We start from the raw sequence: 6,357 nt of genomic DNA, 5'->3' as shown, positions 1-6,357 counted from the left end.
TTGTCTGGATTTTCTCTGTGTAGAAGCTGTCGAGTGTTAAAGACTTCTTTTTTTTGTTATTATTCTTTCTCTTCTGAATTTCCTGTAACTGATTAGCCATCATTAGCCCCGCAGCTTCTCAGGTTTATCCTCGCTCTCAGTGTCTGTCTGAGATCTATTGGCTCCTGAGGTCTGAGTTCTAGTCTTTTCCAAGGTCAAGCCCCCTGGTGGGTTCCCTTGCTTGATCTTCTGCAGGAAGTTCCTTTACAAGTCTCAGGGAGCTACTTCCACAGTCGTATACCCGTCTGCACTGGTTCCCCACTTAGGCTTTAGTTTCTGGCTGTGTTTGCCTCCACCCACGCCTCTGCTCAGCCGGCTCCCACGCCTCTGCTCAGCCGGCACCCACGCCTCTGCTCAGCCGGCTCTCTGCGCCCAGCGTCCACTCTCTGCTCCCGCGCGCTCAGATTTCGCGTGCGTTCTTGACTTAATGGGGTCCTAAGTCTTGCTGCTCTCAGGAACAGGTCCCGGAGCTGCCGATGACTCGATGGGTGCCCCAAACTTGCTCTATTTCTTTTTAGCTGGGTTCGGAGCTATAGGTGAGTGTGGAGGGGGTGGGGGTGGGGCGGTTGCTCAGCTCGCGATTGAGTGAGAGCCCTTTATAGCATGGAAATGTCTCGATTCCACGTACCTTCCACGCTGTGCCCTGTTGTGGGGTTCCTCAGTTCGTCTGGACTTGTTTTTATGTCCCCTTGAGGAGTTTTGTGTGTTTCGGTCAGGAGAGGTTAAGAGCTGCTTCTTACTCTGCCGCCATCTTAACCCGGAAATTCCCCTTGCCTATTTTAAAATTAATCAGCAAAAACTGAAAATACCCCTACTTAACACTAAGTAGGGGAGGTCAGCAAGCCACTTACTAAAGTGGGTGACAACTCCAGAAGTGACTGACCATCCCCTGGGCAGTGCTAAGCAAATTTAAAGACTGCAATTGGCTCCCATAATGTGGAAGAAGGGACAGGAAGGGACATGGAAAAAGGACTATAAAAGTCCGAAACTTCCTGTTTAAGAGGTCTTTGGCCTGAATTTTGGGCTTAGAGGGTCTTGGACTGGTACTGCGGCTTGGAGCTATGCCTTGGGAATTTCAACCTGGGACTCTGGCTCTTAGACTTCTTCTGGTAAGATTGTTCCTGGATCTTCTTTGGAGTTTCGACTTGGGTGAGTAAGAAGCTGGCCCTCCTTTCCTGGCTTCTGGAGAGATTAGTTCCAGAGAGACCTCTTCTTCTTGGAGGAGGCCGCATGGGTTGAATCCTGGTTTAATTCACCACCGAGTTCTCTGGCTAAGGGGTTAATGAGCCCTGCATTGGTTGAGCTGGGACCAGAGCAACATTTAGGGTGATAGGTTAGACTTCTTACTCTACACCAGTGGTTCCCAAACTTTTTTGGCCTAGCGCCCCCCTTTCCAGAAAAAAATATTACTTAGTCCTTTGGAAATTAATTTTTAAAAATTTTAATAGCAATTAATAGGAAAGATAAGTGCACCTGTGGCCATCACAGCCCTCCTGGATCGCTGCAGCACCCACGGGGGGGGGGGGGGAGGGGGTGGTAGCGCTTGCTTTTAGGAATCACTGCTCTCCACTCTTTTACATTTCTCTACTTTCACTCTTTCCACCTCTTTGTAAATAAAGCTACTGATTTTGTTTCACAGGCATAAATCACAGAGTGAAAAGCCCAAATGTCCACTCTGTGCTGCTGCTCCCATGGTGTGAAGTTTGCACAACCTTTTGTAATTCCTATATATAGGAAGAAATAGAAGTATCTCCTCCCAGTAAAGATATATACTTTGAATGAGGAAGTGTTGCCCAAAAAAACATTTCAAAAGGAGATATATGTAATTTTCCTCTTGCTTGGTCTGTTGCACCTAAAGAACAATTCTAGAGGACCTAGTTAAGATAATTAAGGCAATGATTATTTTAAAATTAAGAAATACTTTTCAAAAATTTCAATTGGTATAAGTACTTAGGATATTCAAGGCACTAAAGATACTTAAGAACTTTATCACTATAAGGGCAATGAACCGGAACATAAAGAGAGGGCAAGGGGGTAAGTTGAATTTGATGGGATGGTATACAAAAAAAATCAAAACTAAGGGGTAAGAAAGAGGAACACACTGGGAAAAGAGAAAAGTGGGGGAAAGATGGGGTGAATTTTCTCACATGAGGAAGTACTTAAGAATCAATACAGTGGAGGGGAAGATGGTGTAACAGTGATTGGAGCAAAGAAACTCAAGCAAAGCATGCACCTCTGAAGTGGCATTCAGAAGAAACCTTGGAAGAATGTTGAGGAAATGACCATCGGGGAGGAACCAGAGTGAAGAGGAGAATTCTGTGGAAGATTTCCTAACTGTCACTACTCATGACTCGTTGGACTTTCGTTGGGACAGGAAGGTGGGTGGTGAGGATCTCGTGAGAACTTGGTGCTCCTGAACCCCCCAAATAGAGGATTTTCTCCAGAATCACAACTGCTACAATTAGCCATCAACTCAGTTGATCTACTAACATCCTTTATCATCTAAGAAGATATAAATAGCAGTTATTCCATTTTGGCTCAAGAGACTGGACTCCTGAGGGGAGTGGGCTCTGAGGGCCTTTCAGAATCTACTTGATCCGTTAACTCTGTTATTTCCTCAATTAGTTATTAGTTTATTGGATAGGGATTTGCTGGGGTTTGAGACAGTTACTGTGATATAAATTACAGAAGAAATCCAGTACTGCTCACCCCAGTGAGAAGCTTACATTTGATAGAGAAGCTTGATCCCTTACCCTCAATCCTGAACCCTCAATCCTTCCCTACTCCCTGAATTTCCTTGTCCACAAATAAATTGCTGTTAGTTATATTAGTCAGAGTTTGGTGCAGTAACTTTAAAGAGGGTGGTTTGTTGGGTGGCTGAAGGTAGGAAAAGAATATTTTACTCCATCCTAGAAGAAAAACCGTTTAGGGGTACTGGGGAGGTTTCGGTGCATATCAGTGGCTCTGGGAACCGGACAAAGTTCCTTTTGGGCTCAAACAATTCTTAACATCTTCTTCTATCATCTCCACTACAACCCTTCCATTTTGGGGAGCCCCCTTGCAAATTATACCCCCAAAGGTCTTCCCAGTAGGAGGAGAACGGAGTGTGTAACTGTGACCCATGTGCTCCAGTCAGGTAGGGGTCACCAGAGTACACCCCACCTATCATCAACACTCTCTTCTTACAATGGGGGTGGGGGGACAGGAGATGCTTAGCAGGGAATGCTTGAACCCTATTCTCATTGGAATTGACACAAAGCAGGAATAACATCCACATTCAAGATGGCTATATAGAAAACTAACCTATAAGGAAGTAAAAAAAGGAAGAGGGAATAAGAAAAGGGGAACAGACAAATAAGGAAGGTGAAAAAGGGGAGGTGACATAAGCAAAATATTTGTGAACAGAGAAAACTGAAAGGGAAGAAAGAGAAGGATAAGTAGAGAAAAAATAAAAGAGAGATACATAGTAATAACTTCAAATGTAAATGGAAAGAACTCACCCATAAAACAAAAGAGATAGCAGAGTAGATTAAAAGCTAGAATCTCACAAAATGCTGTCAACAAAAAACACATTTAAATTAGGGAGACAAACACCAAGTAGAGGTAAAACTCTAGAGCAGAATCTATTATGTATCAGCCAAAGTTACAAAAACAGAGAAAGCAATTATGATCTCAGACAAAGCAAAAGTGAAAACTGATCTAATTAAAAGTTAAAGAAATTGTATCTTCATAAAAGGTACCATAGACAATGAAGTAATATCAATACTATGCATATTTGCACTAAATGGCATAGCATCTAAATTCCTAAAGAAGTTACATGAATTAGAGGAGGAAATAAGACAATGAAACTATACTATTAGGGGATATTAACCATCCCCTCTCCGAACGAGGTAAGTCAAATAAAAAAGAAATTAAGGAGGTGAATAGTATTTTAGAAAAATTAGATTTCATAGACCTCTGGGGAAAATTAAATGGAGAGAATATTTTCTCAGTAGGACATGGCACCTTCGCAAAAACTGGCCACCATGTAAAAGAATATAAAAGCTTCACAACTAAATGCAGAAAAGAAGAAATAATAAATTCATAATTTTCAGACTAATGCTATAAAATTTACACTTGAAAAAGAGCTGCAGAAAAAAGACAACATTTGGAAACTAGACCTTGTTCTAAAGAATAAGCAGGTCAAAGAACAAGTCATTTAAAAATCAACAGTTTCATTAAAGAGAATGACAAGGACACAACATATCAACATTTTGGGCATGCAGTGAAAGCAGTACTTAGGAGAAATTTTACATTTTTAATATCAATAAAATAGATGAAGAACAGAAGATCAAATTGGGTATGCAACTAAAAACTCTAGAAAAAGAATGAATTAAAAATCTTCAATTAAGCATCAAATTAGAAATTCTGAATATAAAAGGAGAGATTAGTAAAACTGAAAGTAAGAGAATCATTGAACTAATAAATAAGACAAGGTGTTTGTTTTATGGGGAAAGCACAAAATAGATAAAACATTGATTAATTTGATTTTAAAAAAGAAAACCAAATTACCACTATCAAAAATGAAAAGAGTGACTTCACAACCAATGAAAAGGAAGTTAAACCAATTGTTGGGAGTTATTTTGCTCAATTACATGCAAATAAATCTGGCAATCTAAGCAAAAAGATTAATATGTAAAATCTGTATATTGCCCAGATTAGCAGAAGAGAAAATAGAATAATTAAACAACCCCACCTCAGAAAAAGAAATTGAATATGCCATCAATGAATTCCCTAAGAAAAAGTCTCCAGGGTCCAGATGGATTCACAAGTGAATTCTATCAAACATTTAAGAACAGTTCATTCCGATACTATATAATTTATATGAGAGAAGAGTGAAGAAGGAATTCTACAAAATTCCTTTTATGATGCAAATATGGTATTGATACCTAAACCAGAAAGAGAAAAAAACACAGAAAACTATAGACTAAATCTCCCTAATGAATGCTGATGCAAACATTTGGAAAAAAAATACAAGCAAAGAAATTGTAGTAATATATAACATGGATCGTTCACTATGACCAAATGAGTTTTATCTCAGGAATGCAGAGATGGTTCATTATTAGGAAAGCAATCATCATTACTGACCATATCAATAATAAAACCAAAACCAATAGAAATCATATGATTTCTTCAATAGATGCAGAAAAAGCTTTTGACAAAATACCCATTCCTAAAAAAAGTCACTGGAGAACATTGGAATTAATGGAACAGTCCTTAAAATGATAAATACATCTACCTAAAACTACCAGCAAGCATGATCTATAATGGGGATAAGCTAGAAGCCTTCTCGATAAAATTAGGAGTGAAGCAATGATGACCATTATCACCATTACTATTCAATATTGTACTAGAAATTCTAGCTATAGCAAATAGAGAAGGAGAAAAGGGGCAGCTTAGGCACCTCAGGAGATAGAGAGCCAAGCCTGGAGGTGGGAAGTCCTCATTTCAACTCTGGCCTCAGACACTTCCTAGCTGTGTGACCCTAGGCAAATCACTTGACTCCAGTCACCTAGCCCTTACTGCTCTTCTATCTTGGAACCAATACTTAGTATCATTTTGTGTGGAACAGGGGAGAAAATATAAAATATAAAATCTCAGAGTCCAGAAGCCAAGGGCAAGACAGACTTTATTAAACCTTTCCTGTGGCAGTGAATGCCAAAGTACAGGACCAACAAACTATCGCACCAAGAAGGGAGTCAGTTCCTTTCTCAAGACAGAAAGGGGACATCCTCTGGCTCGATACTTAGGGGAATGCCAGCAACTATATGTAAAAGCAAACTATTTATAAATAATCCAGAACCAAGATTCCGCCCCCCCCCCCCAAACCTCAGTCAGCCCCCGGGGGGGGGGTGGAGGGGATGGCTGTGACACTTATAATGTTGAGCATTTGATTGAATCTCGAAACCCCATCTCTCTCTGCTAGCTTATCAAAACTCATGATTTTTCAGGCTCTTCCCAGCTTGGGTGAGTGAAGATACATTTGCAGGGAACATGGTATCTTCAGTACTTCCTATTCCTTGCTCCTGCAGTTCCTGGAAGGAACTACCTTCCTGGATTTGTTCCCAGACTGAAGCCTGCTAAATAAACTTTCTCCAAGGTTTTAAAATAGGTCAGACAAACTGGAAGTTTTATGGGAAGGGGAGGCCAGTTTTATTGCAAGGGGTAGCAATATTAAATATAAATGGCGGCCTGAAACTACTGGGGATAATAAAATCTTACTGAGAAAAACACACTATCATCCCACTCAATCCCTCCTTTTTTCTCTTTATCAGTTGT

Source organism: Gracilinanus agilis, chromosome 1, assembly GCF_016433145.1.
Source record: "Gracilinanus agilis isolate LMUSP501 chromosome 1, AgileGrace, whole genome shotgun sequence".
NCBI classification, from domain to species: Eukaryota; Metazoa; Chordata; class Mammalia; order Didelphimorphia; family Didelphidae; genus Gracilinanus; species Gracilinanus agilis.
This window is presented reverse-complemented; position numbering follows the sequence as displayed.